This window comes from Falco cherrug, chromosome 1 (assembly GCF_023634085.1).
Source record: "Falco cherrug isolate bFalChe1 chromosome 1, bFalChe1.pri, whole genome shotgun sequence".
NCBI lineage: Eukaryota > Metazoa > Chordata > Aves > Falconiformes > Falconidae > Falco > Falco cherrug.
Genome location: NC_073697.1, coordinates 22,850,024 through 22,867,224, shown reverse-complemented (window position 1 = coordinate 22,867,224; position 17,201 = coordinate 22,850,024). Strand labels below are relative to the sequence as shown.

Here is a 17,201-nt window from a genome sequence, read left to right as displayed (position 1 = left end):
CAAAAGTGATTAAGGGGCTATAAAACCTCTGGTATGACCAAGGACAGAAAAGATGGAGGCTCTGAGAAATTCACAAGATGCACATGTTCAGGTAAATCAAATAAAGAAGGTGACTCGGAAGCTTCTGTCTCTGCACCTCACTGCCCAGGACCAAGAGGATATTCATTTCAATTCAGGGTGTGAAAAGCAGGACTGACACAAACATACCTCTCCAAAGGAATGAAACTGTGGAACTCAGCACTACCAGGAGTCACCAAATCCAACAGCTTAGCAAAACTCACAAGGAGGGACTAGACATTTATAAAGCCATCAGGATTATGGAGTTTTTATCATATTAAATGCCATGTACAGTGATTTAGACCAGTATGTAACTGTTGCAAACTACAGCAAGGGCCAGAGTGGGAAGCTGTGGGTAGGTTCTTGCACCTAGTCCTGAAGCAGCTGGCACAGATACTACAGCAGAAAGAACAGAATTTGAAGTTAAATGAGTAAGAGAAGGGCATAAAGACACCGCGTGTTTAATTTTTACCCTAACACACAGATCTGTTTTTGTTGCCATATCAGTTCAGTTATGTAAAATATAACTACACAGAATATTCCTTCCTTTTTGTAACAGTTTGACCAATATAGCATAATTCAAAGATTTCATATTTATTTTAAAAAGTGTAAGGAAAGCTACTATTAACAACAAAAGTTGACTGTTGGTGGTTTGCGTGTGTGTGTGCAGACAGCGCACAAGAAATAATTTTCTTTGAATGATGAAATTTTTACAGGACCCTTTTTTTCCATGTGTCAATTTTACTGCAAACATGGTATGTGTGTGTGACTTTTTTGGGGAAGATAATATTACAGGAAAAAACATATAGTCCCGCTTCCCAGTGTTTTCCTCAGTGCTCTATATAGCTTGCTATGTATTATTTCCTTAATAATGAATGCTGTTGTTCTAGCATAGCTAACTTCTAACTGTCATTTCTTTTTACTGAAGTCATTCTGAAAAATTTGGTGCTTTTTTTGTTGTTGTTTTTACATCCAGATCAACTAGTAACTCATAACAAGCTAAGTGAGAAAAAGAAAAGGTCATGACAATCAGGAAAATTTTTAAAGAGGATTATTTAGTGCAATCAAGTATTTGTTAATGCTTTCCCCTTCTACATGATTACTGTTTTCTGTTTGAAAGTAATTTGTTGCAAGAAAATTGTATCTCCTATTACTGTAATACCTTAAGAATATATGCAGATATTTTCTTGGGTTTAATATATTGGGAAATGTTGTCTCAGAAGCCTATTAGTTGACTTTTATTCTATTTTGACTTACCCATACTGTTTGACGCAAGCCTTTGATGTAGCTATAATTAAGTGCTGTTAGCTTCTGTCTGCATCGAACTGGAGCTGAGGCATCACACAATAAAGACAGGCTCCAGGATGCCTTTTTGGAGTCAGTGATGTAACCTCAAAAGCTGGAACAGAACTGTATCAAAATTACATTTCTATACATGATTTATTCTTACTGCTGAGGCCAGCTTTTAATTCCTGAACCCTGTGCCAGTTAGACTTTAGCACATCCACAGTCATTCTTACTTAAGAGAGTACACTTTACTTACAATAAATTCACCAGCCTAGCATTTGACCATTTATTGCATTTTTCTGGCTAGTAGTAGAGCACTGTAATTTATTGAGCCAAATGATTGCAGTTTCACAGAAGTTTTACTTAGCACTTAACTTGCCTAGTGAAATCAGTATTATTCCAATATTATACATTAGAAAACAGTAAATCAGACTTCTGCCTAAAAATTGCTGATAAACTATTTTCTGATATGCCCCGCTGTTGACACACAGACACAATCACATTGCTATATCCATATTTTCTTGAACTGCAGGAGACCTCTCTGATGATTCTTCCTAAATGAACACGAATGGGTTAAATAGCAACTTCAGGGTTATGCAGTTGTTACCATTGCCAGGATTAGAAAAAGAAATCTGTCAGTTCTAATAAAGAATTGAGAAAATTCAATAGTACCAATAAATAAATAACATATCTATGGCCTAAAATCAAAATAATTCTAAAAGTCATGAACTTAATGTTGGTTATATTGCAAACTTGAAGCAAAACTGAGATTAAAACCACACAGAAGAGCAATTATGCCAGTGTACTTCTCAGTATATCTTTGGCTATATTACCTTCCCTTCAGGGGCACCCCGAGGAGCTTTGAACACTGTAGCACAGTATATAGGAGCCAAGCTGAGTTTGTGTCATTCAAGGAAGACAGCACTTCAACACAGGGTGAAATCAGCTAATAAAGTTCTGAGTCACATTTATTCCCTTTAAATTCTTACACAGTTCCAGCACTGAAGGCCTCTGTATTTTAATGGCAAAGTCAACAAGGCTTGGCCTCTCCAAGAGGCAGTCAGGTCTTCACAATGCAGCCTTATGTCTTCCTCCACTGTGTCTCCTCTGGAGGAATAATCTGGTCCAAATATGGTAGTCAGGACCCCCCCAACCCCATCTCACAGACTTTTTAGACGGAACACAGAGCTTAAGATGATATCTAAGATCTTGTACCAGTAATAGACTTCACTTCGTTCACTGATGAAGCCAATACACCTGTGCAGTAAAGCTTAGCAGCTAAATTAGGCTATGTTTAAGAGCATTGGAAAGGTTAACTCCCCCATAAATGTGTACACTCTCCTTCTTTACTTAAGTATGCTTTCAGAAAGTTACCAGAAGCATGTCCTAAAAGAACGTGACAGGCCTGTTAGATCCGATGTGGTGGTACCAAACGGCACTGGTGGCAAACGGGAGAGACAGCGCTACCTTCCTTTTTCCAACATCAGCCCTGCACTGGCTCTTCTGCACTTACAAGTGTTTGCCAGATGTGTCTACAAGGAACAGCAGAGAAATGCTTGCCATTAATAATCTTTCCCCTTTGCTTTCCGGCTCTGTCTGGTAGCCAGCCTGTCATGCAGCAACTGGGTTACACTATCTTGCCCCCTTTTTGATTTGTGAAACTTTTCTCATAGATTAATTGGTTTTCCCTTTATTTCAGTGGGTTGTGATTGTGGCATAACTTAATTACACTTTTCTGGTCCCAGGTATTTCTACCTTAGCGAGGTTCTTTGGGAGGGAAAGGACGGTGTTTAGATTTGCTTTCAATGTCCTTGCAGCTGGGAAACGTGGATGGCAGTGTTGCTGGAACAAACTCTCTTGCGAGGTTTCCTGTACTTTCTGCTTGCAGTATTGCCAAGAATATTCCTAAGGCAGCTTTTTCACAGTGACTTGGAATTTCACACTCTAGGTGAAAGCAACGCTAAAGCAAACGAGAAGCAGAGTGAAAAAGAAATACAGTATTTCAGGTTAGTGGTCTTAAATTCAAGAAATGAGCAAGCTTAAAGGAAAAGATTCCTTCTTTTTCCCGCCCTTCACCAACTAATAATTTCCTACTTAAAATTTTCTTCTGATTTCCCCGCCACCCATCAACAGTGGCACAGAAGTTGCTTCTACTTTATCTGCTATTTACTGGCAACTGCAACTTGACCTCTCAGACAAGGAGTCCCTGAGCATACTGTTCATGGATTTCAAATAGCCTCTGGATCTCTGCTTACAGACAGAAGCAATCGAAGGGACATTGTAGTACAGCTGGCTTATCCATGTTTTTAAAAAGTACTGTCCCCTCATAGCCTGGGCAAATTTAGTCTTGTAGGACTTTATCCTCTATGTGCTTAAGAATTCAACACCAAGCTCCGTATCATGCTTTACCCCCAAAACTCAAGGCAGAAACCAGCCAGGCAGCTCTGCTCCCCATGACCTGTGAAAGGTTGCTGGGCTCTTGAGAAACCTACCGAAGCAGCCTCCATGCTGCGTGTGTGCAACTGCTCACATGTGAAATATTTCCGTCTTCAGCCTGAGGACATCTGTTTTAAGTTCTGACCTTTTTTTTGAAAAAGCACCTTTTCGTCAGCAGCTGAAAAACAAGGAGACGTGTTAGAGTCAGCTCTGGAGCTGCTGCTGAACTCTTGCATGCGCTGTGCTTCATGCCAAAGAATTACAGCACTTGGGTCTCACATGCAATATTGTCTGTGGTGTAACCACGGGACCAGCTTCCAAACCCTGCAGCCTTAATGAGTCTGAGCACACTTCTTGCATCCCAAAGCAGAGCAGCTGGAACCTGAAACAAATATTCCATGCTTCATTTCCTGAGAACCGTTGGTACAGAGAGGGCCTAATGCTGGTGATCAACACTCAGAAGCCATTGATTTAGTAGAACTCATGAATGGAAAAGTAAAGGTGCCCAAATTCCAGATCAGGTGGTTTAATTGTTGTGTTGCTGTGAGAGTAACTTTGCTAATGTCATATGATAATGCTTGCAAGCCTCTTGGCTTATCTTATATTGCCTAAAAATCTTTTACTGTACTAAACAGACACACAGACAGCGATTGAAAATCGTGTTTTAAACAGTCATCTACTGGTGTAAAACTCCAGAGGAATGCTTTTGTTGTTTGGAGGTCTTCATTCAAACAGAGATGAAGAACTGGATGAGGCATCAACATCTTTCCTGCTTTACACAAGCCAATTATATCTGTGCAGTTGCTGATGTTTTTTTTTTTTTTTTTTCAGAGGCTGGATGTGTAAAGCCATAGCCTTCATCTGAAGGGAAATGAAGAGGAGTCTGTAGGTATCTTTCATCTCTTGCTTCCCTAATGCTATTATTCTGCATTTCCTAGGCCAGAAATGTTAAGGTCCAGCTGAACAATTCTCAGAGCATGCTTCCTTTTGCCAAGAGCTGATATATTACTCTCCAAGAGGTGCAGAGAGTTGCTTCTAGATATAATACCAGCTTTTCTCTCATGCTCCTCAGATCATTCTTCTTTACAGGAGCTGCTGCTAAACTTCTTTACAAAAAACACAGGAGAAAGAGGTTGCAGCCACAGTATTCATGGAGAATATGAAAAGAAATATTGTACTTTTCAGGGAAGAACATGGCTTGGGAGGGAATGAGAATGAATCATAGTGAATCATTTTCACTCACTGAATACAGTACAGAAGGGGGGGGGGAGAAGTGTGAAGATATTTGCTTCCATCATTCTATAAAGTAAGAGCTAAACCTCAGGGCTCCTTTAAAAGCTGTATGAAACTTTTAGTGTAGATAGACTTTCTGTACAAGCACTTAGCAGAGCAATATCATACAGCAAAAAAACCACGGGCTGGTTTAACAGTGGCAGCAAGCACTAAGAGGACAAAATCTAGGACGCTGCATCCAAGGTCTGGGTGGTCTGCACAGAAAGAAGTGCCGCACAAATCACCATGTGAAAGGACAAGGCTGGCAGCACAACACAATTCAAAGGTAATAGAGAAGTGTTGTGATGGCCAAGCTCTTTCAAAGATGCAGGAAGGATTCTCCACCTTCTACCAAACATAATTTAAAGGCAATGTGCCCTGTGAGGGCAAAGAGAATATCTATGCTGTCAAAAGAAGCCCATATAGGTATATCTATCTATACTCTGTGTGGAAGGGCGAAAAAACTTATTGCAATGTTACTATAAAACACCTTTACACCGCTGTAGAAGGCATCATGGAGATGTACTGGTTTAATTCTACTGGTGAAAAATGACATCAACAAATTGTACTGGCACAAAACATACGTTTAGAATGGGTCTAACTGACCACGAGGGAAGAGTGGCGAAACTCTCCTACTAAAAATTAAGTCATTATTTCATGCAGGTATCATGTATGCCTTGTCTGGATCAGTTTCTGTAGAGTGAAAGCTAACTATATGGAACAAGAAATACCTCTCATTTTAATTTCTTTTTATCTTGTTTTTTTCTTAAATATTGCTTTTAATTTAAGAATTTTATGAAACCACTTGAATAAAGTACATTTTGATAAAAGTTATTCTGGTCATTCTGGAGAGAAAATACCTTCAAGAAGATAAAAAGATAATGTGGCAACCTTCTAAACTGGAAATCCTTTGAGGAGAATGAGCTAAACTCTTTCTTTTTCATAAACAGTGCGACGTGTAGGCCTGCGTTCTGATGGCATGCACCAACAGCTGATGGTGAGCAGGGACGGGAGCTGAAGGGCTACAGGTGATGAGGAGAAAACCAGCACCTACCCTAGCATTTTGATTAGGAGTGTTCAAATACTCCCCCACCTCAGCGGTTTCTGGATGAAGAAATAAATGCAGCTGTTTCTGGAGACACGGCAGAATTTTCTGTAAGATCAGTTACCAGTGCTTACTCAAGTCCATGTTTCACTGACTCATCTCCGCACTGCGTTGCTACAAGTTGGCCTCTGCTCGGGAAGACAGCTTGGCAGGAAGAAGATTCCTCTGCTTGCTCAAGGTCTTGCTGACTAGCAAGGGCCAAGTTCTCTAGTGGAGCTGGAAAATGTGCCAAGAAGTGTAACTCGGTTTGTTTTTTCTTTTCTTTCTTGGTCATAAAAAGGAATTGCTGCCCTCACCACAGAAGATGCAAGTTAGGACAGTACCGTGATTCAGACTGGGTAGGTGGAAGAGAAAAGTATGTGCTGGATGCGCAGGGCACACTGGCCAACCCAGCTAGAAGCAACCAAAGGCAGAATGGTTTGCTGACAACACGAGTGAAAAGGAAGCCACTCTCCCAGAGGAAGGGGAAGGAGAATTCCCCTTCCCACTCCTTACAAGAGGAAAGCAAAGAGCTCCAGAGAGGACTTGGCCAACAGCAACACCTGCCCTGACACCCCAGCCCAGAGCTCTTGCTTCCTCCTCACCACCCCCCATTTAACTTAAAATAAAAAGAATGACTTCACCCTTTCTTTGGGAAAAAAAGAAACAAAAATATCTGCAAAGCACTTAATGACAAACCCTTACCAAGATGAGTAATTCTTTGTTGGAGAACAGCACCTGATGTAGGAGGGGTTTGGGTTTGGTCTCAATCTATGCACTCCTTCATGGGAAACACATAAAGAATAATCATATCATCTGAGGGCTAGACCAAGGAACTAGAAAAAAAAACCATGAGCAAGAGGGTGCACACTTTTAATGATCTGGGTAATTAAACATTGGAACAGTTTAGCAAGATGGGGGTGGATTTTCCATATGGTTTAACATGTTTGTACTTAGCCCGCTTCATAAGATGATACCTTGTAGCAAATTTGTAAACACAGTTTGGTAACACAGATTTTTGTATCAGCTTGCAGCAAGTGCATAGATGTAAAATCATTAACAGGAAAGCTAATAAAAAAAATGAAATCACAGTATCAGCCACTCTGGTAATCCCACCCACCTTTCATACAATGCAGGGAGATTTCCAGCAATCTCCAAAAGGGCAGCTTGGGTTAGAAAAGAAAAGGAAAATAATATTCATAAGAGATTTACAATTAAAGCCAAAGATTCAGTTCCATTTGAAACAGATGGTCAGGCAAAGGCATTCTGGATAATTTAGCAAAAGCCTGTGCTTCAACTAGCTAACAAAAGCATTGACTTAATCTTCCCTCTAGTTGTGCAGGGTAACCTGTTTATTGCATATTACGGATCAGGAAATATCTGCATTGCTTAAAACCTGACATGCTTACAGGACCAGTGCAGATCCAGAATTACATTTAAATTAAATTAAATTAAAAGCATTACTGCTTGTAATGAAAATTAATTGAAATTGCAAGTGAAGACAAGTAAGACATATAAATTTCTAGAAAAGAATGAGAGATGGAGGGCTGAGTGAATTGGGAGAAAACTAACATGATTATAATGAATGGCAGATAGCTAAAATATCACTGCTGAGGTGTTGCGGTGAAAGTAGTGTTGGGTAAATGCAGTACAGCTGATAGACAATAAAAAGTATATTTTTCTTTGCTTCTTTAAGGTAAACTAAGGAATCATGATATGACACAGTTACAGTATTGGATGGATAAATCTCAATGACAGCACTAGAAACATGCTTTCGTACCTTGGGAAGTCTTGTATCTCAGCAGACACTGCAGAAGAGAGTCATTGACATGTCTTTTCCTCTGGGAATAAAAAAATGTTGGTAACATTAAACCTACAGTGTATTTTCTTCCATCTACCCTCCATGTAATAAATAAATTGCAATTTTGGTGTACTGCTCTCACATCTACCTTAATAATTCACAAAATGCACATTTAAACCAGTATCTCACCCAGACCTGTAAACAGCAGTAACTACAAACTCTCAGACCTGCCCTATTTCCATCATTAAAGCTATTAATGTTTTCCAGCAGGACTGATGCCCTTGCCGTGCAACTCTACCTTTGTTTATATTTTCAGAAAGTACTTGGTAAAAAAAATATATTCATGATCTTTAGGGAAATAATATCACTAGGCAATTACAGACTGAATAAATTCTGGAATTATAAGACAATTCTACAAATAGATTTGATATTGTCATAGGGAAAATATTACTCATCTTGTTGCATGCAGCAAAAGATTTTAGGATGCAAATTATTAAGTCAGCCTGAGTGTTCCCCCACTCTCCGTCCCTCCCAGCTGAACTAAGGGCACAGGTAGCAGCTGACTTTAGAATGTGACTTTCACCTCCCCAGTCCGTTGGGATGATGGTGAGGATGTCTAAATCTGCTCTGTGGCTCCCAACTCAGTACACAGCAACTAAACCATGCAATCAAGAGGCTACCGTGGTACCTCTGCAGACCGATTTAAACCCTGCTGCTACAAAACACCAGTAGAAGCACACCTGATGAAGTGCTTGAAGAATGATGGCCTTATGGTTTAAGCATTAGACTCCAGTTCAGGACATCTGGGCTTTTGCCAGCCCTTGCCAATGCCTTCCTCTGTCACCTTGGGACAACCTATGTCTTATTTTCTGTATGTATAACAGATAGAAATAATGCCCTGCACTGCAAACTGTGAGGGTATGTAGTAAATGTACAGGCATTGCTCAAAACCATGAGTGTACACAGTGAAGGAAGAGTGGAAGAAAGAACTAGGTATGTATATCACAGTGGTGGCTCAGTGAAATGGAGTGAATTTCACCATTCAGCAGTGATAAACCACCACACTGCACTCGGAAGCAAGAAAACAGGAATGAGGATTTGTCCGTCATAAGGGAAACAGAGTAGCTATTTTATGGCATTGATTACTCACCTACATGATCTTCAACATCTTCTGTTGGGAAAATGCAACTGCTAAAACACTTCAGTTATGTATGCTATCCTGAAGGCTACATCTGAATAAATATCAAGTATCCGATTTAAATAAGTGTGAGTTAAACATTGTCTACCCTCTGGAATCATGAAAAGTTAAAAAGTTACTTTTGAAAATTTACTCCTTAGAGGAGACATCCATTATTTTTCTGAACTGGACATTATAGGCATGGCTGGTGGTAGTATATTTTGTGATATAAAATATAATTAAAGTGTTTATTTCGTAGCCTATTTCATACATTATCATCTCCTGTTTTGCATAGGGTGCTTTTAGAAAATGACTGTAGAAGTTGAGACAGAGAATTGAGTTGCTGTGAGAAAACATAAAATCCTTTTTCCAGGACGGTTTCAGACTTGATTTTTTTTCCCCCCTGTATAAGAACAAGCAAAACCTAAGGAGTAGAAGCCTGCCTCACACGAAACAACCAAAATAAACAGAAATGATACCGGCAGTTCTCTGCCTGGGCTCCTTGGCTAGGAGTGCCATCCCGAGCTTGAAGCAGCAGGGGATGCTCTAGGCTCAGTGCAGCCTGCAGGGCAGAGTCTGAGCATTACAGCTATCTTCCACCACAGGAGGTTTAGGCTTTCAAGACTCCTGGGTGCCAAACCGTTTTGCTACTTGAACTAAGCAATCGATAAATTAAAATAACTCTGATAGTACAAGCAGAATGCACACCAAATGGCATTAGCGATGGCTACCTGGTAGGCCTCCAAGGGAGCTGTCACTGGGAAGTCATCATTAAAAGGAGGTGCTTTCACGGGAAGCAGTATTGGGTCCAGCCCGTGCAAAATGACGGCGGACAAGATCTGCAGGTGACACAAAGGCTGGTGGAGTGGTGTACAACATGGACAGGACAATTGCAAAGTGATGCAAATTACCTGAAAACTTAATAGAATCATAGAAATTCAGCTTCTTCAACAAAATATGTTTTACTGAAACCAGCTATTGACTGATGCACAGAGTATGTGTAACAAGGAACGAAGGTGTACCAGCAGAAGAACTGGAATGGTGAGAAACCTATCCATTTGAGAGTCACAAGGGACATGCAATTCATTAGAGGCAGAGGAGTGCTCCCTTCTTGGGAGCTGATGTTTCTTCCTTTAAAACAGCTTGAGTGAAACTAATACAGGAATATTGTATTTACTTTTGATGTCCACATTTTTCACAGTCTACTGAAAAACTGGAGGTTTGCAAAAAAGCTTCAGCTCCTGCTCAGGAACTGGAGAAAGTGCCATACAATGATTAGACTCTAAGGATCCATTCAGCTTCTAAACAATTTAAAGACTGGAATACAGGCATACAATTATAAGAGAAAAACACCAGGTGCCAAAGAACTCTTTGTCTGGGGCATAAAGATAACATAAGGCTGGAATCTGTAGCCAGACAAAAAGAAGGCATATGTACTTTTAACTCAGATACTAACTATTGCAAGAGATTTACAATGGGAAGGAATAGATTCTTCATAGTTTTGTTCTTTAAATCAGAACTGGATGCTTTTCCTTGTTTGTTTGTTTGTTTTTTTCAAGTAAGTTATCTTCTACTTAAACAGAATTTACTAGGTTTGAATAATGAAATGGGAATTAAAAGTATAGGAAATGGCAACCTGGCAAGCTTGTGTCTTTAGCAAGACACTGTATATTTAACAAGTCTACTGTATAAGCACACAGGACGATGAAAAGTTATTATTTGTTTATGAATTTAGCTGAATTTATTATATTAATATGATATTATTTCCTGTGTACCTCTGAGGAACAACCATGACTAATACGAGAAAGACAGGATTCTAGCTGGACTTCAAGGACTGCCTTCTAGTACAAGTCCTCATGCTGTTTTTTTGCTGGCATGGAGGAGAAGGAAACAGATGTCAGTGAGATCTCAGCCTGCTGTATCTGGAATAGAGAAAAGCTTTCACCGATTTTCATATAACCATCCCCCAAGTTTCGTGAGTGTGAAGCAGTAAGAAAGCGGCTGTAAAGAAAGGACAGGAACCAGAAAGGGTACCGTTTCATCTAAACGTGTTCGTTATCTGCGGCTAACTATTGGATCTTGACATACTCACAGGCTAAAAAGTTTAGTGACTTTCCTGCTAATGACTCGGTAGCGGGGGCTGTGGGAGGCTGAGAGCGGTGGGAGTGGAAGCAGCACGGCGTGTTCCTCCTGCCGCAAACCAGGCACTTCTTGTTCTCCTGCTGCCATTCTGCACAGGGGGGTTCCAAGCAGACTTTCACATCTGATGGCGAAAGCAGAATTAATCATTTAGCCTTTTTCCTTTCAAAGAGAAGGAAGAAAAATCTAGCGGCAGTAAAAATCTCAAAGAAATGATGTTTAAAGACAAAAGGCAGTGAGTTGCTGAAGTCATCTGGGCTGAAGTCCAGGGCTTGTGCACTGCCTCTGCATCTCTGCAAACCCTTCTTTGGGGAGGTTAACACTTATTAACTGCAGGGACTTTCTTCTGCTGTCCAAACAGAATGGAAATGATTAATTTTCAAATCCTCCATAGCTACACGGTAATAAAAGATCAATTATTTCAGGATCATAGAAATAAGTCTCGCTAAGAGATTGCTTAGCGATTACTTGAAAGCCTAAACAATTTGGCAAAGATAAATAACACCAACCAAAAAGCTCCAATATGCTCTTTATCAACACTAACTATATTCACTCCGTCCATGGTGATAAAATGTAATGAAATCTGCTAACAAAACCCCAAATAAAACTTGAATCAATCACTATAAAAAGGTGTGCTGTCAGAGAAAGATTTTAAGAGGTTTGCCCAAAGGTAAGACACTACCAGTTACATCCTTGGCCCTAAAGTTTTGCCAACATTCAGAGCTTTGAAGGCTGGGTATTTTTAGAAGAAAACCAGATGATGACAAATGAAGTATTTCTTTAATGACATCCCATTCACTCCCCCAAAATGCTCCCATTAAATCTTCATTCCATGTATGATACCAGTCACAGCTTGGTACCCTTCATTTGCTCACAGGGCTATGTTTCCCCTCCTTGTCTAGCCTTCTTAAAAAATCAAAATATGTCTCAGTTATCAAAAAGGAACAAATTAGCATATCACATTAGACTTTGGCAAATCTCTCCAAATGTACTGGATTCCGATACTAGCGATGTCCTTTTCCAAACTGTGCTCTCTGTACTTACAATGAACACCTTCTTAACTTCTGGAGCCCCTTTGACTTTCTGCTGCATGCAGTTCTGTGCTGGCTAACCTTAACTAGCAGAAGCAAAGCTGCATTTAAAGGAGGAATAAACATGCCCTTGCCAAGTGATTCTCCAAAGTGATCTTTTGAAGCATGGGAATGACAACAAACATCACAGCCTGCACTGATTTTGGGTGATTAAATACTTGACTTTTACTGACACTCTGATGTTTATAAAGAATTTTAAAATATATTTTTCAGGCTATGTGGCATGACTTTTCAGGACCCTGTTCTTCACTCATTACAGAAATTCACAACAACAGTCATTAATCCGTTCTGTTCCTTCAGCTGCAAGCTAAACTTTAGCAATGGTGCTCTGATTATAACTGAAACAAATGGAATTTATGAAGCAACTTTTAACCGTAACATGGAATATACCTTTGTTGCAACATTAATTCAAACCCAGGCACTTAATGGATCTTCCTTCATGCTGTTAACTGTATTTATGTGTATTATTATTCACTTGCTTGGCAGAGGTAAAAACAAACAGAATGTAGGGAAAGCAAACATTTTTGTACTTTCACACTGGCCTGTCTTTTACACTTCTCCACTTCATCAAGACCTTGAAAGACGTTCCACAGAATTGAAATTAAGTACGTTATTGAGTACTCTGCTGAACAGGAATGGAATGATGAAGTGAAGTTGGTGTTACTTAACCACTAAATTAAATCTTATGCTTTTTTTTTTTTTTCTGTGGGAATATGCATTCCCTGCCTGTTCTTGGAAACAAGAAAATAAAAGACTGAAAGCAGCAAAAGAAAAGTTACTGCTGTCCTGACAGTACAGTTCATTAAGTCAGTAGTCAACAGGCATAGTGTATATTCCAGCATCTTTCTCTGAGCTAACATTATCTTTTGGAAAAGCAGACATAACATCAACAGTATAATTTGCAGTATATGCAATATGAAGTAAACTAGACTTTACTTGCTTTCCTTGAACATCGCTGATGAGTATTTACTGGGTTTAAAGCAAGATGACAAAAGGAACCTATAGTGTCTGTGACTGTTATATACCGAAAATCGCCAAGTATTTTTTTTCCTAGGGCTTGCATGTAACACACAACAATAGTCAGCAAAGGTACAATCCTTTGTTTGTAGATCTCCGTATCTGGGGGAACAAAAAAATCTATAAAACATACTATATGTTATTTTCTTCCTTTCTTTTCCTTTCTTCAGAGATTTTCTGAACCACCTTTGGAGCAGAAGCTTGTAGATCCAGCATCCCCATTTGCACTAAAGAATTCCACTAGAGGGAATTCAGTACCTCCTTGTAGTTTAAGGGGAATGCAGGACATACTCATTGCTTTTCTCTAATTGCATTGTGGAATCTACTGTTACTCTTTACCATCAACTAAATCTGAAGCTCCTTCAATGGACAGAAATTTTAACAGCAAGTCCTTTCCTAATTTACTCCCTAAATGCTGCAGCCCAGCACCCAACCTCATACATTCTAACTTCTGCTGCTGCCTCACTTTCTGTTGCAGAAATCTAATGCACTTTATAAAAGGCAAGTTTCAAAATGTGGATTCCTATGCAGAAGCCTGAGTGTTGGTTGCTGAATGTGTGGTGCATAAAACATAGGGGGAGAAAAAGCAGCTTATTCTGTGCAGTGTGATCACAGACCCCTGCATTTCAATGTTGTCTAGATGATCCCTCAGATAACCCGTTATGTACAACCCCGCACAGATGGAAACATGAGTGCTCTTTCATCATCTTGAAATCCAATCAGCACCCATTACCTGCAGGGAGAAAGAGAAACTTGCTAGGTTTAACAGCCTAATTCACTTTCCAAAAAGCCTCATGTCCCAGCAGATAGGAGAACCTTTTGGATGCCTTCAGACACGAATGACTCCATTAGTTATGACAACTCACATTTCGTGATGGACCTTCACAACCGCACAAACTTTCCCTCACATCTTACAACGCGACCCATACATAAAGACTGCCATTTCAGATTTACTTACCCTTCTTGGCACCTCCTTCCACTGGTCTTTATCTGTAGCCAGGATAGTGTTTTGTCTCCAACTTTATGTCAAACTAAATAACACCACCACCACCACCACAACAATAATAATAATAAAAAGTGAACATGATAAAATTATCTAACCATTAGAGCAGTTCACAAAGCTTTAGAATAAAAATGAGAAAACCTGAAAAGGGCCACACAAATATTTTTCATACTTACAAGACTTTAAAAAGCAATTCAGCGTGATATACTGTGTTCAGGGAGCATCAATCACAAGGCAAGGCTTTCTTGCTTCTGGTTTGGTGGGTTTTTTTCTTTCTCAAGTTTTTCTGTCTTCGTCTCTTCCCTGCAGTTATCCTTGCTCTTCAGGTTGCTTTGCTGTAGAAATGATGATCCAGGATCACAGCTATTAACAATACATGGAAAAGGAAGAAATATTGTCTCCCGACTCAGGCTTGTCCTCCCTAAGGTGTGGATGTCACTAGGACCAGATCAGAGAGCTAGTATCATACCTGCCTTTTTCTTGTACCTATATAGCATGTGGAGAACAGAAGGCTTGAGACAACTTAAAAAGAGTGAATAAAACCCTCCCCCACCCAATTTTTTTCTAGATCTCTTTAAAAATGTGGGTAGAGAGACAAGTTACAGACTTACACCAGATATCAACAGGTATTCACGAGTGCCTTTGCACAAATACACCAGCTGCGTAAAGTGCTAACTCCCTCGCTATGGCTGTCCAGCAGTTAGGACTGCTGCTTTTCCTTCAGAGTACCGGACTGTGGTTTCAGTAAGTCTCGTAGCCTTTTCTGAACAGCTTGCAGTGTTTACCTACCATACCTTCCCTGTGATTGGGCATGTAGCACATTCTGAGACATAAATAACCTGTGAAATCCTGCTGTGAGAGTGAACTACTTCCAACTCTGTACACAACAACGTCAGGTTTGAGAGCTACCGGAGAGAGGTACCACTAAAAACCAGAGACCATTGCTCTGTTGGAGTGAAAAAGAAGTACTGCCTGACAATAGACATGAAAATTGCAACATGGTGTTTTCACATCAGCATCTCTTCAGTAAAAGATTCAGGAAGGCTTCCAAATTGTGGGTACTTTCTAACCCACTCCAAATCCAGCTTTTGGACTATACCAGGTCAGAATATCAATTTCAAGAGAAATTCAGCCTAAGAGCCCTAGAAAACATACTCCCATTGTATTCTCTACAAACACTTACTTCTGTGACAGACTATTTAATACACGGGCATGCAAGAACTGGTCTACTGTTCTGCTTTGCACCAATTACTTTCAAGGACTCCCATTTTGCCTGAGAGAGAACAGATACAAATAATTAGAGAACAAGAAATTGTCAGAGAATAATGCTGTCTGGTTGCTTCAGTCTAATAAAAGCCAAAGCAACCATAAAACTTTCATGGAAAAGGGTGATCACTGATTCTATGAGGGTAATACTTTATTACAGTGTGTACTTTCTATTATGCCAAAATAAATTCAAATATCTTACTCTTCTTTGTGTATAGTTTAGTTTATACATTTAAAATTTTGGCATTTTTTAAATTACCTTGGAAAGTCAGAAACATTATTGTTTCTTTCTAATGCTGAACTCTGTGCAAGACAGGGTATTTCAAACATAAACATCATAATTTACATGTTAAGTTGTAGACCAGACCAGACTGTATAATGTTTCAAAATCAGTTCCGGATTCCTTCACTTCTCTCCTAATGTTTATTATTGAAATGTAGATTCTTTCCTAGATCAGAAAAGGTACACCATAAAAAGTCATCATTTTTGCATTTCTGCATTTGTCCAATTTGTGCATATACCTGTGCACTGATAGCTGATCCAGAATAACTTAGTAAGTTTCACTTTTTCTCAAAGACAACAAAGACATGTATTTTCTCCAAGACATGAATTTTATACATCACATTTTGGAGTGTAATGCCTCAAGACTTTATTATAATTTCTTTTAAGGACGTTGACGGTACATTTTTTAAAAAAGTCAGAAATTAGAGAATGCTTGAGTTCCTAATTACTCACTGAATAGTCTGGATCTTACGTAAAGCTAGACAGATTTCTAAGAAAATTATTAGTCCTCTTCAGCATCACACAATATGAAAAATAACAGTGACAATATTAAACACTTGTGCAGACACACACCATCCTTTTATAATTATTATTTATAGGTAGCTATTTAAGAAGTCTATTTCTATCTTGTCCCCAGTATATTAATTACAAAAGTAACTCCAAAATAGGACTAACTTGTTTCTAAGTTTTCATTAATGACAGCTTTATTCTGCTTTATAGTTGAAACTATGTAATTTACTATGTTTTGGCAGTATATGTCTGCAGTTAGTTTCTTTTCAAAAAAGGTCAGAGGTGTTGGAGCATGGGACATAATTGAGATTTTAGTGTGCACTGATGTTACAAATGTTTAATTTTTCAACTGTAATCCATTTATATGAACGTGACTTCCAAGTCAAGGGAGATGTAGCTGAAGACCACACTTATTTTAAATTTCACCACACCATGTTATAGCTATGTAACAAATGACTCATCATTTTTACTTAACATAATTTATCTTGAAACTTACATATCCATATGTATTGTATCACTTATCACAGATCACCATTAATATGTAGTCAATACATCCATTAGCCCTTTTCCAAGGTGTCTGCATGGATGATTAAGTTTGAACCATGTCTCAAATTATATACATATTGGAACAAGACATTCTGTTTCAGAAGTGAAGTGTCATAAAAATCAGCCCTGCACCAAAAATAATAGTGATAAAAAAGCTTACTGAGTTCATTTAAAATAAACAAGGACAGAACTGCTATCATTAATGCAAAGAAGAGGCAGACTACTTTTATGAA

The 17,201-nt window shown here is 39.1% G+C and overlaps 1 long non-coding RNA gene across 1 annotated transcript; it reads right to left on the bottom strand.

The window, feature by feature from the left end:
* Positions 1 to 1,585: 1,585 nt before the first annotated feature.
* LOC114014860 (uncharacterized) lies at positions 1,586 to 10,767 on the bottom strand. The gene is made up of 4 exons (XR_003558532.2): positions 7,917 to 10,767; positions 6,842 to 6,972; positions 3,837 to 3,958; positions 1,586 to 3,304 (listed from the first exon to the last, which is right to left on the bottom strand). It is a non-coding gene; the product is annotated as an uncharacterized LOC114014860 (long non-coding RNA).
* Between the last annotated feature and the right edge of the window lie 6,434 nt (positions 10,768 to 17,201).